This window comes from Lygodium microphyllum, chromosome 29, assembly GCF_053477565.2.
Source record: "Lygodium microphyllum isolate KBCC chromosome 29, Lygodium_microphyllum_v1.1.10, whole genome shotgun sequence".
Classification (NCBI taxonomy): Eukaryota; Viridiplantae; Streptophyta; class Polypodiopsida; order Schizaeales; family Lygodiaceae; genus Lygodium; species Lygodium microphyllum.
The window spans coordinates 11,567,188-11,592,077 of NC_141163.1; positions in this window are offsets into that span (position 1 = coordinate 11,567,188).

The following is a 24,890-nucleotide window of genomic DNA, read 5'->3' on the forward strand; positions in this document are numbered from 1 at the left end:
TTATTTTATCAAAAGTAGATTAGAACATTAGTTCTTCTGGAAGAGTTTGAACTCTTTTACATATTTCATCAATATCAAATCCCACTTCAAAAGTTTCACAATCTCTTCTCCCTCACAATCTCTCTTCAAAATTTTCACAATCTCAAATGTTAGATGTTGAGAGCCTATGTCTCCCTTAGCGTATTATTCGAAATCCAATCTTTAATGGCACATTCCCATTTTTTTCTTGTCTAAGCCCTTTTTCCAAAAAGATGAATCTTTACTATTTTGTTGCATACTTTTTTACCTTTACTTTGACACAATTTATAGTTCTTTCTCTCATCTCTCTAAAAAAAACGTCGTAGTACTATATTACTCTCCTCTTCATTCATAACCTTTTCTCTTATTATAAATACCCATACCCAAATATTTTTCCAAAAAATGCAATGTAATGAAGTAACACATGATGATACGATGTAGCACATGTGTAATGATTAAGCAAATTAATGTGAGATACCACCTCTTTTAATGCTCATCTTGGCATGTTTTTAGGGGAGGAGGAAGAGGAAGAGATAGAGGGAGCTAATATGAATAATCAAGGAGGAGGAAGAGGAAGAGTTGGAGGGAGTTGAGATGAATAATCTTTGGAACTTACAAGCTCAAATCTAGGATTGTAGTGGTGTGATTATTCCTTTTAGTAATTACAATCTTTTGAATCAACCTAATCTTTGGAACTTACAAGCTCAAATATATGACTATAGTGATATGTTTATTCCTTTGAGTATTTACAATCTTTTGGATCAACTTAACTCTCACCTTCATGCCCTTCATGATAAGTGCTCCAAGATGATGTGAGCTCCACCCCCTCTCTTCACTCCTTACTAAGAATCCAAAAGAAAGTAAGAAACTTAAAACCTTTGCAATAGGCTCACATTTTCTTACCTCCCTTTTTGTAATTTGATCCATTGAGAATAAGTTATCAGGACCTAAGACAAAAGGATATCAAGTGGAGTGTCTTTTGTTACATCCCTATTTCATTAAAAGGTACAAAATGAGCGTAGACAAACTGTAGACTTGTATGAGGATTTACAAAATACTAGCAAAACACCGTTATGCGACATACATAGAACTATGAAACTTAAAGAATGATTGTAGAGATTGAGAGATGGACACAAAAATCAAGGAACATCCATCAAGATCTAGATTCCCTCATCAAGAAGTGTAGTTGTGCTTGCATATCATGCCAATGATAACCATCAACTGCCTAATCACAAAATACTTTAAGACATTGACATATGCTGCAACTTAAATCTAAGGTACTAAACTATTCTAAAGGCCTAACACCTAGCATAGCTCGATGGTTGGTTGGCCACAATCAAGACCCAAACCCTTACTACATGTAGTAAAATGCCTTATCCAAAATAAACTCTGCTACACCCCACTCGAAGCTTTCTACCTCAAGATGAGCCATGTAAGAAAATAGAATGCAACAAAGTATAGGAATTTTGTAAGCAAGTGATGAAAGATAATATGGAGAATCAAAAACTTTGATTATTGTAGCTAATTACAATAGATTGCTAATGATTCCTTGCCGTGTGCTTTTGTTAGAGAAGCTTTGATAGCTCCCAAAATGAGCCACACACTACTATGCTAAATAAAGAGTTGCATGCATGCTTTTTTGAGCATGCGTCCAAAACTAACCATCGAATATATATTCATAAGGTCCATAAATTACACATGGTATTTAATGTTAATGGCCCTTGGGCCAGAGGGGAGGAGACTCCCCAGACCCTCATAGCAAGGGGTTTTGTCCACCCTTGCACCCCCCCGGCCCCCAAGAAGGCTAGGCAAGAAAAGCGATATCATGATCAACAAATCCTACAAATGAGGACCTTGTGTAGTAATAACTCTATGCATGCATATAGCTAGGCTGGCAAAGTGCCAACCCCCACAACAGTTTGCCTCTAGCTATCTAGCCACACTCAACCACCATCCAATATTAAAACCAGGACCTATCAGTTGAATGTGTTGCTCATAAATGCTTTCTCCTATGTAGAGGAGAGCTCACGCTCAACCGCCAAGACCCACGAACCGCTTATTGTTCAAGCGTTTCAAGCAAACACCTATGGCTATCTCTCACCTAGCCGACGCACCTTCAATCCTATTGGGCTATAGTGAGCTTACCTCGATGACAAAATGAGTTGCCTCCTCCCTCAAGCACAGCGGTAGCTCCACGATTCGAGATGCTAGCTCAATCATCCTCAAGCCTCCACCTCCAAGCTCCATCCTCCATAGCCGCGCATGAGACAAAGAGAAGAGAAGAAGAGAGGAGATGATGGAGAGTTTCACCTCTAAGATCCCTCACCCTCACACACTCTCACACTCCCTCTCTCAAGCACACACAAGCAAGAAGGAGAAGAGAAGAAGATGAGTCCACTCTGCCACATACCAAAGAATGACTTTCTCATTCACTTTTTGAGTTTATATACAAAACCCTAATCCCTTTTGGGTGGTCATCCCCTTTTTTACATGACCGACCATGCCCTCTTTCCCATTGTCCTCCTATCTTCTTAGCTTCCTTTCTATCACATGTTTACCCTTACAATTTGCACAGGAGGGCACATGGAACTCTTTTATAAAAGTTTCAGGGGTGCCTTGCATTTACAAATGCGCTTTTGCCTTTAACTTAGCTTTTGAGGCCGCCCTTGCGCTTTTGGTTGTTTCCCTTCCTGCTTCTTCTATTGTGTCTAATTTCTTTTTGGGCTACCTCTTTCGGCTCTCTCGACTTGCACTCTTACACTTTTTTTGCTTTTTCTTGTGCTGAGGTTAACATAACCCCCCTCCTAGTCAAGTGTCATTCCCATGGCATTGATGGGTAGTAGTTGGAAGGTGGGATGGGTGTAGCCAGATGGCTTTTTGAGTTTGTATACAAGCCCTTGCGAAGGATGGTGTTGGATGGATCGGCCCTTGAAATTGAAGATGGTGTTGGGTTGGTCCCTCCCTGACACTGACAGTGGGTGGATCGGTCCTTTGAAATTGCAAATGGTGTTGGACGGATCCCTCTTGGAGAATGGCAGGTGGGTGGATATGTCTTTTGAAATTTAAGATGGTGTTGGACAGATCCCCCCTGGAGAATGGCGGGTGGGCGGATCTATCTTTGAAATTGACGATGATGTTGGATGGATCCCTCCTCTTGCCCTCCGAGGTTGCTACGACGCGATCTTAACATGGCTTTTCCCTATTCCCTTCAAGTTGCCTTATCCCTTCACCTATGTCTGTTTAGACTTTATCACTTGCATAAGAGGAAACCTGTCACTCTTATAAAATGAATTACATTGCGACTCACGCTTTCCTTGCGAGAGCCCTCGGAGGTTTTCCCTCATCCTTGAGAGAGCCTTGCTAGAACATTCGGTGCTTCCCCTTGTTCTTTCTTAGCACCTTGCTAGAACCTTCGGTGCTTTCCTACCTGAGCATAATGAGCTTCTTCATTCACTTTTTGACTTGGGTATCCTTGGTCTTCCTCTGCTTGGTTTTGGTTGCATGGTGACATGTTGTGCAACAACGGTCATGTAAGTCGGTGATGATGGGGTTTTGTGGGGATTGGTCTTGGAAAGAAACTGATCAACTGGTTGAGGTGGTGAGGGCTGAGAGTGAATTGAGTGGATGATGGGGCCTTTGAAGTTGGTGGGTTGTAGCATTTATAATTACCTGAAAAGAAAAGAAGGTGCACTATCTAGGGGTGTGTCTACCTTACCGTGTGGTGCATTGTACTCGTGCTAGTGGAACTGGGAGTTGGTTCGAACCACACGCAACAAGCCTGGGTGTTGTCCCACACTTGAGGACCCAATTCGTGCATAAGGGTGGTGCGGTGAGTGTGGCTTAGGGAGATAAGTCTAACCATAGGTGAGTGTGACCTCTCTAGGTATGTCCTACCCTTGATGTGCCCTAAGCATGATGTGGGGAATCAAAATAGGGGCTAGGGGATTAGACACAGACCTGCTAGCTGATTGAGGCCACCGAACACGCCTAACTTGAGAACCCCTAGGTGTAGTGACTATGGCCAATGTGGAGCTAACTTCTTTCTCCTTGAATTACATAGTCATGACAAGGGCTAATCTTCGTCATTCGTGTCGAGAGAGGGTGGAGTTGGGGGCTTACGAGATTTACTAAGGAATTGTCAGCTCTCCATGTACCCTCGGAGGTTCAGGTGTACTTGGAGAGTAGTGGTGGAAAGAAATGGATGATTGTAGTGTGTGAAGCGACTATCATTCATATCTTCTAGGAGGGCTAAGCAAAACAAAGGATCTAGAGCAGCTCGCATCATCAATCTTGCCATGGTGTAGCTATCTATTCCATTGGGATCAAAAAGAGGGGTGTAAAGCGATACTCTTGTGGTGCAGGATCCTGTCTATGTAGTATCCTAAGCAACCTAAGATAATTACAAGTCGTGATGAAGGTGGGATTGGGAGAGGAAGAGAACTCGTTGATGAAGCCGACTATTGAATCATATAGGTCCTTTGGCATGAAAATGAGGGCCTCTTCCAATTTAGTAGCATTGGCATTGTGGATCCATGGGAAGTCGTACTGGTCGTGGATGCTTGGGTAAAAATCCATTCCTACCCTTCTCGAGTATGGCATGAAGGTTGGATTATTCCTCTCGAAGGGTAGGGTGTTACAAAAAGCCATCCAGGTGTCCATGTTTACATAAAAAATGTGCCTCCTCCATGTGTGTTACCGTGTTTCCGACCACGTTACCGCAGCACAAAGGAACGGAAACTGGGAAGAAGGAAAAAGAGCAAAAAAGGCGCCTTGACTGGCAACCAATCCCTGAAAAATTCAAGTATTCAGACACGACCCTTAAAAGGCTTTGGTGTGGGGCCACATCAATAAAAGAGGAAAAGGCGCACCATTAAAATATGGGAGCGCCCCCAAATCTGTGTAAAAGAGTGCCAGGCTCGCTCCTGTGCAAAGTGTATGCATTAGTGGGAATAGGGTAAATTAGAATGGTGGGAAATGGGAAAGAGGGCCTAGGCTACGGCCGGCCATGTAAAAGAGGAAAAGGGGATGACCGCCCAGAAGGGATTTAGGGTTTTGTATATAAAGTTGAAAAAATGAATGAGAAGCTCATTCTTTGGTGTGTGGCAAAAGGAGTCTTCTTCTTCTCTTCTTCTCTCCTTCTTGCTTGTGTGTGTGCACTTGAGAGAGGGAGTGTGAGAGTATGAGAGAGTGAGTGTGTGTGAGGGTGAGGGATCAAGAGGGTGAAGCTCTTCACCATCTCCTCTCCTCTTCTTCTCTTCTCTTCCCTTCTCTTCTCTTGCGCGCGCGGCTATGGAGGATGGAGCTCGGAGATGGTGGAGGCTTGAGGATGCTTGCGCTAGCATCTAGGATCGTGGAGCTACCGGAGTGCAAGAGAGAGGAGGGTACTCGATCGAGGATCAACGTAAGCTCACTACATTCGTAGGATCGACGGCGCGTCGGCTAGGTGAGAGATAGCCATTAGAGCTCGCTTGCATGCTTGAAGCAATAAGCGGTCCGAGGGTCTTGGCGGTTGAGCGAAAGCTCCCACATTTTGGTTCCGTTGTCGGGACCAACGGATCCAAGCTTGAGCACTTGCGCGCCTCACATCGAGCATCGAAGTAGGGTATTCATCCCCGAAACGGAGCTTGAGATAGGTAGGAAGTTGGTTGCTTTTAATCTTCGGAACAAGTAAGTATTTTGGATATTTTGGTTGTTTGATGATTGGAAAGCATGGAAAATCTATCCCAATTTTTTGTCTTCGATTTTTGTTGCATTTAGCGTAGGTTAGAGCTAGGAGATCGAACCGGAAAAGGGTAGGGTTCACTGTTTCAAAACAGAGTAAAAATAGGAAAAAAAGTCATGCAAATGCATAAAATGCTCGCTAGTGAGGACTAAGATCGATAAGAGAGGGATCAGGGGTGTCAAAGCCATAGCTGAGAGGGCATATAAGAACCGAGAGGCCAAAAGAAAACTCATTTGTGCCATTTCAGTGTGAGAGAAAGAGAGAGAGAGAGCTAGGAAACCCCAGGCTGTGTGATTCGATCGCAGCACCGACGCACTCACTGATCCATTTAGGTACATGAATCCCTCCCTCAAACCCCCTAGATGGTATCTGGAGGTTTGTGCTTGTAATGGTTGAGTAAATCGCAAGAACTAGGCAAGATCGACATCGCGCGGTTTCCGTCGCGCCGTTTTCGGCCCGTCCGAGCCATTGCTTTTGGGCCGAGGCCCAGAATCGGCCTTCGGCCCCTTGCCATTCGGCCACTCGGCCACTCGGCCAGAACCCTAGTCGGCACTTGGACTGTCCGAATTAACCCGTCCGAGAGACCCTCCTCGAACCGTCCGAGCCAGAACTTTTTGACCACGTGGCACATTCGGCCTTGTGCCATTCGGCCCGTCCGAGTGACCCGTCCGAATTCCAAAACTAGACTCGGCCACACCTGGGATTTGACCCTCAGCCAACTGCTGTTCGACTTGTCCGAATTAGCATGTCCGAGTCTATCAAACCCACCATTCGGCCCGTCTGAGTAGAAATCGTCCGAGCCAAAATTCAAAATTCGGCCCTTGGTCCCGTGCCATTCGGCCCGTCCAAGTGACCCTCGGACCCTGCAATTCGGATCACCTGGTCCGAGTGCAGCTTTTTGTCAGAGTTGTCAGAAATTTGACCAGCCTGGCAACTGCACATTAGCACGACTTGTCAAAACCCTTCGGGCGTTCAGAACTTGATTCTAGTACCCGAGCTAAGAGAAATTGTAGTACACAGCCACTTAGCGATGGGCGGTAGACAGTTGAGGGATCCACGGACTAGAACGCAAGCCGCTGAACCACGAAGACCCGATCGATCAGAAGTAAACAAGGAAACAAACAAGGAACCCTAAACCCTGACTAAGCTGCCGAAAAATGGACCCACAAGCCTATCAGGCTAGAAACGAGCGAGAGTGAGTGGGGCGTCGAGGAATTGCATGTTGCACTCACCTTGAATTCTGCACTTGAAGTACACTTAAGGAAACTGAAAACTTGATTGGGCACAAGTGCACGAGGAACAATACACTCACCGAGCAGCGGTAAAATAAGAATTGTATTCAGTAGTTAAGGGAACTCACTCAGATAAACCGCTCAAGGAACCCACCAATAGGAGAAGACCCAGGACGTAGACAGACACGCAAAACGTAGAAGAGAACCAAGCAAGGAGCGCCAACAAGGGTCTATCGCGACTAGTGACCTGATTGATAGCGCAGCGAGGCGCAAGGCTTCGACCATGACGGAGGAAGGCTCAGACCATCGGTTTACTGAGGAGCTCGATTTGAGCGCATTCCCAGATGCTATACAGCAGATAGTGAGCAGTTACGATGCGCATGCCCGGTACGAGCACCATGGCAGAACGGCAGATGCAATCATTGCAGACCTAGAGGAGGAGAGAAGGCTAGCCCACAAGGCATTGCAAGGCATAGCCGAGTATAATAGGGATCAACAAGCCATGAGCCTGAGGCAAAGCATGGAGCTGCATGAGGTACAGCGAGTGCTAAACTTGGCTGGCCGGAACCGTACGGACCAGGAAAGAGCACAAGAGGGAGACCTAACACTGAGCGAGCTCCTCATGAAACGGCTGCTCGATAACACCGCAGTAGAGCAAAGTGCCACTGCACTAGCAACGTCGCTGCTTGCAGGGTTAGGGGCAAACCAGGGCTCAAAGAGTCAGGCCAAAATACCTATTGTCGCCAAGCAACTCGACAAGTACCAGCCACATGATGATCCATACAGCTTTGTCGAGCAGTTTGAGCAAGTCTGCGAAGCCAATGGCCTCAATGAACCAAACTCAACGCTCGCAAGCATTCGGACTTTGCTTAAGCGATAAAGGTAGGATATGGTATACAAGCCTGGATGCCATAGAACGGGCCAACTTCAATAACCTCAAGGATCTTTTTGTCAAGAGGTTTCCGACAACCTACTAGTACGCCTGATGAACGTCAAGCAGAAGGAGAAGGAGGGCATCCGCGACTATGTGACCCACATGAGGAGCCTCTTTAAAAGAATCCCTTTAGGCGAGCGACCGACTGACAGGGCAGTATCGACTGTATTCATCAGCGGAATTCGAGATGAGGAGTTGTATAAGGCACTGGCAGGCAACTCAAGCTTGCAGCGAGATGTGGTGGCTAGGGTTTTTGAGGAAGCCATTAGAGTCGATGACCAGCTGAAAGAGTGGAGCTCCAGGAGTGCAAACCTAGAAGAAACCAACCCGCGGAGTTTAGAGAGAATGCCACCCTCTAGTGAGCGGTCGAACCCATCACCCCAAGATAAGGGGAAAGCCACCGAGATAGACCAAGGAGGTCAGGATGGAATTAACCAAGATACAGGATATGCTGAGACGGCCAACGCGGCCACACATCCAGTGCGTGTACTATGGAGGGAACCACTTGCCGGCTAAGTGTCAAGACCCTAGGTCAAGACCTTGGGCCAACTGCGGGAGGTTCGGCCACAATGTCGCACAATGCAGGCTACCAAGAAGGTTTCCATACTCGCAACCCTACGGCCAGCCTTATCTAGCTAACAGGCCGCAGCCATTCTTTGGAAGGGGAGCCCCATTGGCTCTACCCGCGCCTAATGCTATGAAACCCGCCGTCCCTAGAATGGACATATATCCCACTGGCATTCCTAGACCACCTGGTCCTTATGTGACCCACCCAACAAGCGACGCTCCAGTTCATTACGTAGAGGAGCCAAATGATGAAGAGACCTACATTTACCCTTACATCTCACATGACGACGAGGGTAATGCGGTCCTCATGGACTATCGACCCGTGCCGGTGATGGCATTGGGAAGAGGACGGGGTAGAGGCCTAGGAGGGCAGCCACAGGATCTAGTCACTTGTTGGACTTACGGACACCCCGGTCATGTCTCATCGCGTTGCCCTGAAAGAGAGCAGCAAAACAGGGACAAGGCGGATCAAAGGTGCGTAGAGTGCGGAATCACCCATCTTTTCATTAATTGCCCAAAGCGGAAGCCGTTCTCTAGCGCAGCTAATTTGCCATCCGTCCCATTAGGGCTGTTTGGTGTCAAAAACCCCGACGGGGAGGCCACACCTATTCCCTTGCGAGTTATGACCCGAGCCCAAACCAAGCAGGCCGGCATCTCTCTGCCAGGACCTAACAACCTAGACACAGCCTCAATAGGGAAGAAAAGCCACAGGCGGAAAAAGAAGAAGTCGGATGCTAAGGTCACATTGAAGACCGAGAGTGCTACGACTTTAACTGCTGGGAAGAAAGTCTCAAACGCGGAGGCAGAAACTTCAGACCCTAAGACAGCCGAAAGGGGAAGCGCCAAGATAGGGGAATACTCGCACCCCAAGAGACAATTGGAGGCCATAGAAAAGGTGAAGGAATGGGTGAAGGAGGCTCAACAGCACCTCAAATATGTGGAACCCATCACGGAGGATGAGATCGAGGATCTCTCCAACATAAGCACACCAAGATCACCGCCTCCACCTAAGTCGGCCAAGGCTACCATGCCACAAACAGTGCCACTAAGACCAAGCCTAGACACAACGGAGCCGCAGATCAACCGTGGCCGTTGGCCCGGACAGTCTAGCTTAAAGAAGGGACGAGCACTTAGCAATATCCTGACCACACTAGTGACCACCCCCGTAACATTTGGCCTGGGAGATCTGCTTAAGCAATACCCTGCCCTATGGCAAGACCTTAAGCAGTGGGTTGAGGGCTCACAAGAGCAGGTCACGGTGGACCCACAAGACCAGGATGCAGAAACACAATTGCCCAGCCTCATGTTGCACTCTGTACCTAAATCTTTGCACGTCAATGACTTTTGGGAAGGCTCTGAGATGCACGCAGTCCTGCCGGTCCTAGCCCTAGGTGACTCAACAAGGAGGGGAATCGTAGACATGGGAGCTGGGGTTAGTGTGCTTAGCCACGCGGTGCTGCAAACTTGGGGAAACCCGCCTGTTGAAGCTGCTAGGTTTAACGTTACACTAGCAAACGGTATGAGAGTGAAACCATTTGAGGTCCTGAAAAATTGGCCTGTAAAGATCGCAGGAGTCCAATTCTCCGTTGACTTTATAGTCATGAAGGGAGTGGACTACAATGTCCTATTAGGCCGACCTTGGATGCGCAACGCTAGAGTCATTGAAGATTGGGGTAATGGCTTGATCTTCCTTGGCAATAGAACTAACGCCGTAGAATAGAAATGGACACTTGGAAGACCTCATCAGTCCACCTGGATGCCATCTCAGCTATGCTCAAAGGGAACACTCAGGTCAGGAAGCCCTATGAGTCCTTGACCAAGTATATCCCCTACCCAGAGGATGAGTGGGATTGGATGCACGTCCTCGCTACAATTGACCTACCGTTCTCCGACTAGGAGGCATACGAGCAAGCCATCAAAACGGTCGGCAAGGCAAATGGAACACTTCCTACGCCACTCTACATGATGGCAGCAAGCCCCCATGAAGGGCTTGAGCCTGTTACCTTCCAAGTGCCTTCCAACAAAAGGGAACCCCAGGGAATACTGGAGTACTTAACGGATCGGCTAGTAGGCAACGCAATCGCCAACTTCAAGCCGCTCCAGGACCTCTTGGAGGAGTCTGAGTGGAAGTGGACCAGGGTGCACAAGCTGAACCTCAGGTATAACTGGGCCTTGGTCCCCGACCAACGAGACGACCCAGAGCAAGCCTTGGGAGACGATGAGCAGTCGAGCGATAAAGATTCCTGTGATGAATACGAAGATTGCCAATCCTTCGGTGATGAAAGTGAGGGTGAAGTGGATACCATAGAGTACGACACTGAAGGATGAGAAATTGAGCAGATACGAGTAGATGCCAAGCCACAGAGGAGAGAGGCCCTTAGAATGGACCAAGGAGTCATGTGTACGAAATGTGATCGTGCTTGGTTGGAATGCATAGGAGTCATAGACCTTGAGCAAGCCAGCCTCGCCCAACCAGGAACGACATCACTGCTTAGAATCGAATCGCCATCTGAACTGCGACCATCAGGGGAGACCACCTTTACTAGTGAAAATGGGGGGTTTAACTCTGAATCGAAAGTTACTTCTGATAGCGACCCAGAAATCCCTAGGCCACCCATGACCAGACGCACCAAAGGGGACTTACCTGTCCACCTAATGTGCAGCCGGTTGCGGCAGGATGAGGCAAAGTGCCCCAAGGATGCACGATCAGAAGAACAGAGAAAGTCGCAAGACCTTCCCAAACGCTTCACTAAATTCAAAAAAGGGGATAGGGTAGTGGTTCTGCTAGGTGCCAAGTGCCTGTTGAGATATCGAGCTCCACTCGTGATACGCCAGGGTGACCGTTGTGTATTTATGTCACCGACTTGTCAGTTGCAGACGCGGTTGGTACACCGCCCATGAGTAATAGCTACATGACAACTATCCTTATCTACTCTAGTTCGTGGCTCAGTTAGTATGCCACCTTAGTTAGTTGAGTTTGGTTTGAGACCCATATATAGGGTTCTTCTATTTCTTTGTAAGAGAGTTCTTTTGGCTTACACAACTAAGAAGAGGAAAACTGTTTTCAGCCTCCACCTCTGTGTGTATTCCCCCATTGTGCAAGCAAGAAAGCTACAAGTGAGACTCCTTCCTTCTCTCCCACAATCTTGACATGGTATCAGAGCCTTGTTCATGGTAAGGAGCTCAAGAAAGCAAGCCAAGCTCACGGTGTTCTGGTAAGAGGAGCAGTGTTGCTTTCATTTTCTGTTTTGGGAGCAGATCTCTGCAGGTAGCACAGCCGGAAAGTGCAGGAGTGCATTGTCTCAGGTTGAGATGCCCTTCGGGTGAAGCAAGAGGGCAGTATATGCTGCGGGAAAGGGCTATAGCCCTTGGCAACCTTGTTTCTTTTATTTGAGGCCATTTCGGGGCCTGTTTTGGAGGCGGAAGTTTTCTGCACACACTCAGGAAAAGGCCCAGTTTTATGCTGTGCGACCACTGTTCTACAGGTCGGTGAAAAGTTACCACAGAAATTGCATCGTATGCTTATGTGCAGAGACATTGGGAGTTACAGAATCATCCTTGGTTCCTGTTTATGCAAAATCGTCACTAGGAAGTGACTGTGTGGTCAAATACCACTTTCGCCAGTTTTGCAGATTTGCCCTTGTGAGGGTGAAGCTGTGTTTTTTGCAGTGACAGAATTTTTTTGCAGTGTTCTGTAATGGCGTCTGATTCTCTTTCACAGATTGTCGCTGAAAAGCTTGACAAGAACAACTTCCAAGCATGGAAGTTTAGAATGACGAATTTCCTTATGGAAAAAGGATATTGGGAATTTGTTGCAGGAAATGAAGAAGAACCAGTTCTTCCTGATGTTTCCAATCAACAGCAAATGCAGGCATTTAAAGCATGGCATGAGAGAGCCAGGAAAGTTATGTACTGACTGTCTATCAGCATTTCAGACTCTATGATTGTGCATATTCAAGATGCAAGTACGCCAAAGGAGGCATGGGATACTTTGTCAAAAATGTATTGCACAAATACGCAAGGCAGGAAAATGCAGCTCAAGCAAGAGTTGCACAATGTGCAAAGAGAAAGTATGAGCATCAATGACTACCACATGAAGGTGAAGAAGATTGCAGATGCACTTGCTTCCATTGGGTCGCTAGTGGAAGATGATGATTTAGTCTCAGTGACCTTGAATGGTCTAGGAAAGGATTATGCACAGTTCCGAACATCCATTTCCGTCCGTGAAAGATTTCCTGATTTTGAGGAGTTGATTGCTCTTCTAATTTCTGAGGAGCAGAGAAATGGTGGTGCATCTTCTTCAGGAGGAACTTCAAAAGAAGCTGTCTTCTACTCAAATGCTGGAAGAGGTAGAGGCAGAGGTAGAGGAGGCCGATATGGAGGCCGTGGTAGAAATCAGAATATGCAGCAAACTCAAAAAAACCAGTCCTATGGAGGAGGACATGGTAACTCTAGAGGCAGGGGGAGCCAAAGAGGTCGTGGTGGATGGCAAAGAGGCCAAAATGCAAACAGTAATGTTGAATGCTACTACTGTGGTAAAATGGGTCATATGGCTAAAGACTGCTATAAAAAGCAGAATGACATCATGAATGGAAAACTACAACAAGGGAATTATGCATCTTCTAGTAGACAGGGTGATGACAGAAATGAGCATTTGTTTATGGTGTAGCACATGAACAATTCTGTGACAAGTGCAGAAAAAAGCAACGATGTGTGGTATGTTGACTCAGGTGCATCAAACCACATGACAGATCATGCAGAATAGATGGAGGATGCAAGGAAAATGGAAAAACCAGGATTTGTGGAGACTGGTGATGATACTGCACATCCTATTGTGCAGATTGGAAAAATTTCTTTGTCTATGCAAGATGGGAAAAAGAAATACATGTCCGATGTATTTCATGTCCCGAATATCACCAAGAATCTGGTTTCTGTTGGTCAAATGGTTGAGCAGGGCTTGCAGGTCAGATTTAATCCTCATGGATGCTTTGTTGAGGATATGAAAAATATAGGTCGCTTGATAGCAAAAGGAAAGAAGAAGGGCAGAATGTTTACGTTGGATGCAGACATGTCTGAATTGAGTGCAGCAATGTTTGCACATGGGACCGGTGTACTTGCAGATATTGATATCTAGCATAAACGCATTGGTCATGTTAATGTACAGCGACTTAAATCAATGCAGGCCTAAAATATTGTTGCAGGATTGCCTAAATTCAAGGTTGCAGAAATGCATAAGGTATGTGAAGCCTGTCAGTTTGGAAAACAGGCAAGGAAACCATTTCCTAGACATGTTCAAGAGAGTAAGAATCCATTGGAATTAATCCACTTTGATGTGTGGACTACTAAAGCTGCATCTCTTGGAGGCTATCATTATTTTGTCACTTTTATTGATGACTATAGCAGAAAAATTTGGGTGTATTTTATGAAAAAGAAAAGTGAAGTTTTTGGACATTTCAAAACTCTTAAAGCTATGGTTGAAAAAGAAATAGGCCTGCAAATAAAATGCCTAAGGTCAGATGGAGGGGGAGAGTACCTCTCAAATGAGTTTGCAAGGTTCTTGCAGGAGCATGGCATAAAGCAGCAATATTCATGCAGTCATACCCCACAACAAAATGAAATTGCAGAAAGGAAAAATAGGCATATTGGAGAGGTATCTCATGCCATGCTCAATGAAAAAGACTTGCCAGATTTTTACTGGGCTGAAGTAGTTGCTACAGTAGTCTACATAATGAACAGGACTCCCACTGCAGCAATACATGGCATGACTCCAGAGGAGAGGTATACTGGCAGGAAACCAGATATTTCTCATTTAAAAATTTTTGGTTGCATTGCCTATGTACATGTGCCACATGAGTTGAGATCCAAGTTGGATCCAAAAGCTGAGAAGTGCATCTTTATTGGTTACTCTCTGCAGCAAAAAGGGTATAGATGCTATAACCCTTCTACTCGTAAGTTTACAGTGAGCAGAGATGTTGTTTTTGATGAGATGAGTAGCTGGTATAAACCAGTAAATGTGATTGATAATGTAGATGCACAAAATGGTAATGCTGCACAGAATTCACAGCAGCAGTCACAAAATATTAGTGGACCTGGAGCGTCCTCTAGCAGTGGTTCACATTCTTCACCATGGACAGGCAGATTGAGATCAGGAGATTCTTCTCAAAGCAATGCAGATAGTGGTATGCAGGTATCACGAAAAGGAAAAGAGAAGGTAGATCAGCCCATGTTTGATGTGAATGCAGGTCACTCTTATGTGGATGGTGAATCCAGTGGCTCAAAACAAAGCATTGATGATGAGTTGGGTATTCCTTCTATTGTTACACCTGGAGTAAGGAAGACCAAGGATGTTTTGAGAGCACCTAGGAGTGAACCTACGTTGTGCAGGTCTACCAGAGCTAGGTATCCTGTGGATAGGCTGAAATATGATGGATTTACAGCCATTCACTATGCATATATGGTCAAAGTGATACAGGAACCATAACCCACTTCTTTTGAGCAAGCCATGGGAAAAGAAAAATGGGAGAAAGCCATGGATGAAGAAACGGATGCCTTGGAAGCAAATGCTACATGGGAGTTGGTACCTTTGCCTATAGGTAAGAATGCAATTGGTTGTAAGTGGGTTTATAAGGTGAAGCACAACGCAGATGGTTCTGTGAACAGATACAAGGCAAGATTAGTAGTCAAGGGGTATGCACAAACATATGGCATTGACTATGAAGAAACATTCAGTCCGGTTGCAAGGATGGCAACCGTAAGAGCAGTCATTGCTATGGCTGCATCAAAGGGATGGTCTTTACATCAGATGGATGTAAAGAATGCCTTCTTGCATGGTGATTTGCAAGAAGAGGTCTATATGGAGCAGCCACCAGGTTATGTGCGTGCTGTTCATCCTGAGTTTGTTTGCAGGTCGAAGAAAGCCTTGTATGGCTTGAAGCAAGCACCTAGAGCATGGTCTGACAAGATAGGACAGTATCTTGTCACTATTGGCTTTCAAATTTCCAAGGCAGATTTCTCACTTTATGTGAGAAAAACAGAGAAAGGTATTATGCTACTTGTCATTTATGTTGATGATTTGATTATGACAGGTGACAGTGATGAAGATATCCTTCATGTGAAAATGCTATTGAAGCAGAAGTTTGAGATGAAGGATTTGGGAGAGCTGCGTTATTTCTTGGGCATTGAGGTGATTAGATCACCAAGTGGGATACAGCTCTTGCAGAGGCAGTATGGATTGGACATGCTGTCCAAATATGGGATGACAGGCTGTAAGCCTATTTCAGTTCCTTTGGAGCAGAATGTGAAGGTGAGCGCAGATGCAGGTGAGCTTCTGGAAGACCCTACTATATACAGACGCATAGTAGGAAGCTTGATTTATATGACTATTACCAGGCCAGATTTGAGCTATGCTGTTGGATTGGTAAGTCAGTTTATGCAGGCTCCAAGGAAACCGCATTTGGATGCGGCTAGACGCATACTCAGGTATGTGAAGTCCACATTGCAGTATGGACTATTTTATGAGACTGGGGTTCAGATACAGTTGCATGGATACACTGATGTTGATTGGGCTGGTAGCATTTCTGATAGACGATCTACCAGTGGATATGTGTTCTCTTTTGGGAGTACTGCAATCACTTGGAGCAGCAAGAAATAGCCTACAGTTGCCTTATCCAGCACAGAGGCTGAGTACAAGGGCGCAGCAATGGCTGCATGTGAGGTAGCTTGGTTGCATAAGCTACTTTATGATATGCATCAGTCTATAGATGGATCAGTTGTCATTTATTGTGACAACATGAGTAGTATACACTTGGCAAATAACCCAATCTATCATGCTAGAACAAAGCACATTGAGGTGCATTATCACTATGTGCGGGAGAGGGTTTTACTAGGTCTTATTGATCTAGTTTATGTCAGCACAGAGGATCAGGTAGCTGACATATTCACGAAGGCATTGGGCGCAGAGAAGCTGCGCAAGTTCAGAGACCTGCTTGGTGTGCAGGAATTGGGATTGAGCTCGAGGGGGAGTATTGAGATATCGAGCTCCACTCGTGATACGCCAGGGTGACCGTTGTGTATTTATGTCACCGACTTGTCAGTTGCAGATGCGGTTGGTACACCGCCCATGAGTAATAGCTACATGACAGCTATCCTTATCTACTCTAGTTCATGGCTCAGTTAGTATGCCACCTTAGTTAGTTGAGTTTGGTTTGAGACCCATATATAGGGTTTTTCTATTTCTTTGTAAGAGAGTTCTTTTGGCTTACACAACTAAGAAGAGGAAAACTGTTTTCAGCCTCCACCTCTGTGTGTATTCCCCCATTGTGCAAGCAAGAAAGCTACAAGTGAGACTCCTTCCTTCTCTCCCACAATCTTGACAGCGCCAAGGGCAAACAAGCGAACCAATCGAAGGGCCAGCCAAGGTCAAGGAGGTAAACCTAGCCCTGGGAGGGGAAGTACCCCGACCGGTGTTCATTGCCGAGGACTTGACTACTGAAGAGGAGTTCACTCTTGTCGCTCTTTTGCGGGAGTACATAGACATATTTGCTTGGTCCTTAGATGAGCTACGAGGGGTAGATCCGAGTGTTGTGACTCACAACATACCCATGACGTCGGATGCAACGCCGGTCAAGCAGCAACCGTACCCCATGAATCCAAAGCACGCTCATGCTGTCAAGGAGAAAATCGACAAGCTGATGAGAGCTGGATTCATTTACGAAATTGAGCACACAGACTGGATGTCACCCATAGTCATCGTAATGAAGAAAAATGGCAAGATTCGAGTGTGCGTCAATTACAAGAAGGTGAACGCTGCTACAAAGAGAGACAATTACCCCTTGCCGTACACCGAGCACATGCTTGAGAGGGTGGCAGGTAAGGAAACCTACAGTTTCCTAGATGGCTTCTCGGGGTACAACCAGGTGCAAGTGCATCATGCAGACAGGCACAAGATCGCCTTTGCCACTGAGTGGGATGTCTTTGCTTACGTAGTCATGCCCTTTGGGTTAACCAATGCCCCCGCCACCTTTCAACACCTTATATGCACCATATTCAAGGACATGCTTCGTAAGGAGTTGGAGGTCTTTGTTGATGACATGTGTGTCCATTTGACCTGGATTGAACATCTAGACAAACTCCGCACGGTCTTTGAACGGTGTCACTTATATCGCCTCTCCCTAAACCCCTTGAAATGTCAGATTTGGGTGAAGTACGGATGCAACTTAGGACACGTGGTGTCAAAGAATAGCATTGCCACGGACTTCTCGAAGGTCAAGGTTATCATTGACCTTCCACCCCCAAGTAATTACAAGGGAGTTCAATGCTTCTTAGGTCACACTGGATACTATCGTCGGTTTGTACTGAACTACGCGCTGATCGCTAGGCCATTGTACAAGCTACTAATCGTCTTCGAGTGGACCGAAGCATGCCAATGGGCGTACGAACAATTGAAAAAGGCTCTAACGACGGCACCGATTTTGCGAGCCCCGGACTGGACCACTACCTTCCACGTACACATTGACGCCTCTAAGTTTGCCATAGGGACAGTGTTGTGTCAACCGGGTGAGCATAACTTGGACTACCCAGTGAGCTTCGCTAGCAGGCAACTCACTGAGACAGAGATGAATTATTCAACAATAGAAAGGGAGGGACTAGCCATGGTGTTTGCCGTGAAGAAGTTCCGGCACTATCTAATAGCCACACCTTTCATTTTCTTCGTGGACCATCAAGCCCTGCTCTACTTGGTAAACAAACCTTGTGCTACAGGATGCATAGCTCGATGGCTCCTCCTGCTCCTAGAGTTTGATTTCTCCGTGGTGGTACGAAAGGGAAAGCAGCACTACATGGCTGATCACATGTCCTGTATACCCACAGGAGAAGCAGCTGGACAAGGCATCATTGACGAGTTACCTGACGCCCACCTATTCCACTTGTCCAAAGAAAGAGACCTATTTAAGGCTGATCTGACGCCATACTGGGCAGATGACATAGTCCAATTGCTCGAGCACGGACTACCTGAGAGACCTATAGAAAACGCACGACTTAGGCGCTTGATATTGAAGCTCCAGCCCTACCAGCTGATTGCAGGCCAACTCTATAGGTTGGGGCAAGACGGATTGCTGTGAAGGTGTGTGTGTGAACATGAGATGCATGATGTGCTCTCAGAAGCGCGCAGCGGCATTGCAGGTGGACACTTTAGCGGAGACACGACAGCACGGAAGGTGCTGCAGTCCCAACTATGGTGGCCCGCACTTTTCCGCGATACCAAGCGATATGTCAAGCATTGCAACGAGTGCCAGCGGGCAAAAGTTTCGATTCGTAAGGATCAAATGGAGTTAATCCCAATTATTGCTCGCCAACTCTTCGAAAAATGGGGAATTGACTTCATAGGACTAATAAGCCCCGCAGTGCAGTACTCGCAAGCCAAGTACATCGTAGTGGCCCCACGGATTACCTCACGAAATGGGCAGAGGCAAGAGAAACACGAAAAAATGACACTAGAACGACTGCCAAGTCCTTATGGGAGCAAGTGATCTCGCGCTTCGGTTGCCCCATCGAACTGGTTAGTGACCAAGGCACACACTTCATCAACGAAGTGATAGCACATCTCCTATCCACCTTTCTTATCATCCATCGCAAATCCTCGCCATATTACCCTCAGGCTAATGGCCAGGTAGAATCGACTAACAAGATTCTTATTAACATCCTGACTAAGGTGGTCTCAGCCTCGAGAAGCAACTGGGACAACAAGTTGATGGCAGCCTTGTGGGCCTACCGCACAGCTTATAAAACAGCCGTCGATCAAACCCCCTTTAGGCTGACCTATGGGACTGAAGCAATTCTACCAGTAAAATTCTTCGTCCCTAGCTTGAGAATAGCACTCCAAGAACGATGGGAAGGGAAGGAAGCATGGACGCAATGCCTGACCGAGCTGGAACGCCTGTCAGAGACTCGTCTTCTGGCCACCCATGCGCTCATCTACGAGAAGGCTCGACGAAAGATGTGGTTTGACAAGCATGTCAAGTAGCGAGACTTCGAACAAGGAGATCTTGTTCTACTATACTCAGTGAAAGGACACAAACAAAAGATGAAGTTTCGAGGACTAGGCCCTTTTAGAGTATGCATGATTGGTAGAATTGGGAATGTTGAGTTGGAGACACTTGACGGTGAAGGAGTGGGCTTTTTTAACGGCAGCCGCGTAAAGAAGTACTATCCTCCTTCCCATCCATTACATGAGCCACCCATGCTAGCAGCCCTGTTGAACGTCCGAATGGCAACTGTAACCGATCTTACGGATTAGGACGAGGAAGCAGTAGCACCGGCATATCTACGAATCACAGTCACAGCAGGCGCGGTGTATTCTTTCGACGCCTTGATTGATGAAGGGGCCGACTACAACATCTTGATGCATGACCATTGGACACGCATTGGTCAACCAACGCTACAGACCACTAATGCCAACCTCACCCCGTGTGGGGGTGCTGCCTATTCACTCCTAGGGAAGTGCAAGGCACTTGTCTCTATCGAGACTGAAAGTTTACTAGCCTTCTTCCATGTGTTGCCTAACACTAAAGAAGTCGGTAATGTGTCACTATTGGGTCGCACCTTCAAGAAGCTAATGCACTGTAATGTAGATTGCAACCTAAACTACATTCATCTTGCCATCGGCAGCACCCGAATAGTAATGACCTTCAGCAAGGGCTGTCATGATTCCTCCACCATCATGATGCCGACGGTAGAAACCCCTAAAACCACGCCCCAGACCTAGTCTAAACGAGCGAAACCTGTGGCTTCGTGCCACACACTCGACCCAAGGCCCAAACCCACCAAGAATGCTCACAAGGCCAAGGAGCCCAGACTTATGTGGGTGCCAAAATGGCAGGAACCGCATTCGGGTACACCACCCAAACGGGACCCTAACTGCAAGAAACGTCAGCCGTTTCGGCCTAGGAGGCAGTATAGACGCTATTGCCATAGCCAAACGACCATGCTGCGATGGATTCGTAAGGATCTCTTGCGGACACAAGGATACTACGAGGGCAACCCCTGGATTTGGGTGCCTAAAAATGGCCAGCTAAAAAGCTCACCTACATGTGATATCGCCCTAGAAAGGAAGGCTTGCACACGGGGTAACTAGCACATAATCAGTACACCATTACCAGCAACGGCTAGTAAGCCTCAACTTATCTATCGACCAAAGCAACCGCCACAAGCCTTAAACCTGCTTAATCCAGAGGGCTCAAAAAACCCTATGATTGCTCACTGAGAACCCAGCCCAACCCCCAGGCTCCCAGAGCTCCCTACAGCACCTCAATGTGTTTATGTGAACAAAGCCCAACCTGTGACACCGATGAGGCAGTCACCACTATCCAGTCCAGTTGCACCAATCCCACCAGCAGGTCTTAGACCCTCATACACGGTATGACCTTTCCTTTCCTTGGCTATCGACCTTGCTGTGACCTCTAGGGATGACTTAATAACTTGCATCAGGATATTGGACAACACTTTCACCACATTCGCTAGAAGCTATGAGAGGCTAGACCTAGGCCTCCTTGACAGAACCCTTGCTTCGGAGGTTCGTGCCTTACCCTGCACATGGGAGGAATACGAACTCATAACTACTAAATTCCCCAAGATCGCTGAAGAACTCGTAGCAAACAATGAAATCTCAAGGGAGCAAGCGGCGCTCAGACGCCTAATCACTTCATATCGAAAGCCTCCCTGCTCTGTTCCTGAAAACGAACTGCACGAGCTTATGTAGATGGCAAGCTCACCCTCCACGTTCTTACAGCAATGGTTTGCTCTGCAAATCCAATGGGAGAAAAAAGGTTGCCGAATAATGACCAATGCTGAGCAACGCAGGGCAATTAAGACCATTGAATACGACCCCACTTATGTGGCACCCATCTCATTTAGGGTTTTGGCCATCACCCACAATCAGCACTTAGACGACCATGTGCTCGCCCACCCCTATATTGACCAACTCCTCACCAAAGAGGAATTACATGTCGCTAGCCGCCTTAATACTGGGGATCTCTTTCATGATGTCTTGACCTACATCTCCCAGGTCTCTATCCAACCGACTGCTCTCGATTGTCATGCGCAACTAGAATACAACCCACGATTCTACATGTGGCTTCTTCACACGTAAATTCCTACCCCAACAGCACCAACACCACCCTTTAACTCCCAATCCTAGGAAGGATTCTTCTCTCAGCTGGAAGAAAGGTGGTATGCATGTACGTGCAAAAACCCGATGAAAAGAAAAGTGGGAAATACGGTGGAGGGAATCAGATAGGAAATGAATAAAAAGGGGGGTATGGTAAAATAAAAGGAGTGAAAGACATAAGCATTAGTATGGAAAAAATGACTTCCAAAAATTCAGTTAAGAGTTTAAAAACAACAAAGCGCTATATGGAAAACACTAATGGAAGTTATGAATTGTGGCAAGAGCAGAAAATGATGCAGCAAGACCGAGCCCATCGACTCCCATTCACTGACGAAGAAAGGGAGCTATATTGCATCCAATTGGAAAACCGCGCCTTCGACCAGTTGAAGTTCCAAACCATCCACAACATCGGAGTCGTGGTGGCGAAGGAGGAGGCAGCCAGAAGAGTGGTGGAACAGTGCAACCTGACAAAATATATTGAAAATTTCTTGCAGGAGCCTGATCACTTCAAATGCATGGAATTCCTCGAGACATACAATTCGGACCAGGAAGCGGGCACTGTAACAGTAGGCCGAGGAGAGGGCGCAAAGAAGGTACGGTCCGATTGGACCCAACCCTGGTGGAAAAAGCTCTGGGATTGGCACCGAGGACCGAAAGGCGGCAAAAAAGGGATGTTTACGCCTTGCTAAAAATGAAGAAGGAAGAGGTACTTACAAACGACGGCATAAGCATCCAAGACATCCCCGACACTGACGCCAGGCTGCAGGCAAAGTTGGTGCACGTGCTCTTCTCCAGCCAATGATACAACTCTTTAATGCATTGGATTAGTGTGCCCATGCTGGAGAATATAGCAGCCCACACACTAGATGAGGTGGATTGGAATGGCTACGTGTAGAAGACTACCGATCAAGCAGCCAAAGCACTAGCCCTGGGAAGTGCACCAATAGGAGCAAACTCTCTTGCTTCTAAGGTAACGGAAAGGAAGAAAGCCTCCTCCAAGGCCTCTTTCATCGGCTACGGAGGAGTCTTAATTGCACTAATTCAAGAGGCAGTAAAAACAGCACAAGAGCCGAAGGAGGAGAAGGAGGAACGCCGGAGAAGTCGCCCCCTCGATAGGACAAAGACAGGTCCACCGACAGAACAGAAACAGAAGAAGAAGGGGAAGGACCAACTAGTAAGAGGGCAATCAAGACAACAAAGAAAAAGGCGGCGCAGAAGAAGAAAAAGGGTGATGAAGGCAGGAAGAAAGAGAGGGAGGACTTGGAAAGGGCAAAGAAGGAGTCCCTGAAAGAAGCAAAAGAGAGAGAGGGGATGAAAAAGCAGGAGGAGTAGAGGGAAAGAGAGGAGTTGCAGAAAGCCAAGGAGGCATCCAAACAAGAAGCTAAAGCAGAGAAAAGAAGGGAAAATGAACAAAAAGGGAAAAAGCAGGAGGAGCAGAAGAAAAGGCAGGAGGAAAGGAAGAGGAAAGCGGAGGAAGAAGAGGAGGAGCTGCAAAGGAAAGAGGAGGAGTGTTGAGAATCTACCAATCACACTCTATGTATGCCCCTTTGTATGGAACAACTAGGCTAGGAAGATGCAATTCATTCTAGGAAGAGAGACAAATCCCATAGGCACAGTGATGAAATATGCTACTAAGCAATCCTATATAATGATGTACTTGACTATCACTTTTATATGAAGATAATGCAATAGTACTTGTCTCTTTCTGTCAAGTCTCTATATCATTGTCAGTCCTACACAAGATTGTGTTTATGAGTTCAAGTCTCAATCTTGAAACCTAATTCACTTGTGTAACAGTTGTCTTCTTTGTCAATGTCAACATGAGTAGTATCTTCATCTTCCATCCTCCATAGCTTCCACCTTTGCCATGCTCTAGATCCCGCATTACTCACATGGTATCAGAGCCCAGTTGGGCATGGCATTGCTTCTCCAGCCTCTCTTGATTCCTCTCAATCTCTATCCAGCTCACATCCAACTCAGTGTGAGTGTATGACTCCAATCTCTCACTTGAACCCCATAGCCACTGTTTGGCAGCCATAGCCAGACAGAACCTATAGCTCTTGGAGCTTCCTGATCTCCTTCCACAAGCCATATCGTAAGTCGATTTCTTCTATGAATATCTTCCCTAGGTCAGGGCGCTGCTCCTCATCACGACAAACACCAACATGGACCAACCATAGCTCCAGCATTGCAAGTTTTCGTGGTCGTTGTTCATTTCTGCGCCAGTTTCAGTCGTACTGCTGAATCTCCACGCACAAGCCGCGATTCATCCTGCAACCATAGGGCATTTAAAGGGTGACCTATGAACCTAGTTCTCCTTGAATATCGTGCGTGATCGTTGCGTCTACGAGCTGCGCCAGGTTGAAAACCAGTTAGGCTGAAAACCCTAATTGTGGGACTCCATAGCTATTTTGTCTCAAGCTTTCATTTCACTTGATTTTCCTCATTGGCTTGAGTCAAGCTAAACCCTGCCACTTTGATTCACTGATTTGATTAGTCTCCAACAACATTTGTCCATCAAATCAAGGAGGGGAGATCTCTGAAGCACTTAAAGACCATTGAAGATTTGAAGACCTCTCATAGACTTGAGCTCCAAAACTTCATTTTCTTACTCTTTTCACTCAACTGAAGGTTTTGCTAATCTGATCTGAGTATTTACTCAGTGTTCAACAAGATTTTACTAGCAAGGAGGGGACTCAAACAACGGGTTCATCAAGCAAAGGATCGGCATCAAGAATCACCATCTTCAATTCTAGTATCCCTTGATACTTAAGAGTGTTGATTTAACACTATTTTCACTTGTGTTTTTTTAACACATTGAAGATCAATTTGGTTGCCACTTACTCACAAATTTAAAGCAGATTCTTGGTCATATCTATGATAACCAAGAAGATTTATATGTGGATACACTTTATGAAAAGTAACATGACTTATCTACACTACATAGAAGATTTTTGTGATCTACTTAGACATGGAGTTGCTCATACTAAAGTGCAATCAATGATTCCATCTAAAGTTTTTGAAGGCACTCCAGTTACCTTGGCCATCATGAAGAATGAGATGTCTTTGCTTGAGGGGGACAAAGACATGAACATGAAGACTAAAGACATGGACATGAAGATTAAAGCTGCAAGCAAAGTCCATGGGGAACCAGACCAAGAAGACCATAAGATCAAAGAGCAAAGGAAGAAGGACAATAAGAAGATCAGCCATGAAGACCAAAAGACCACATCATTCAAAGCTGAAGAACCAAAG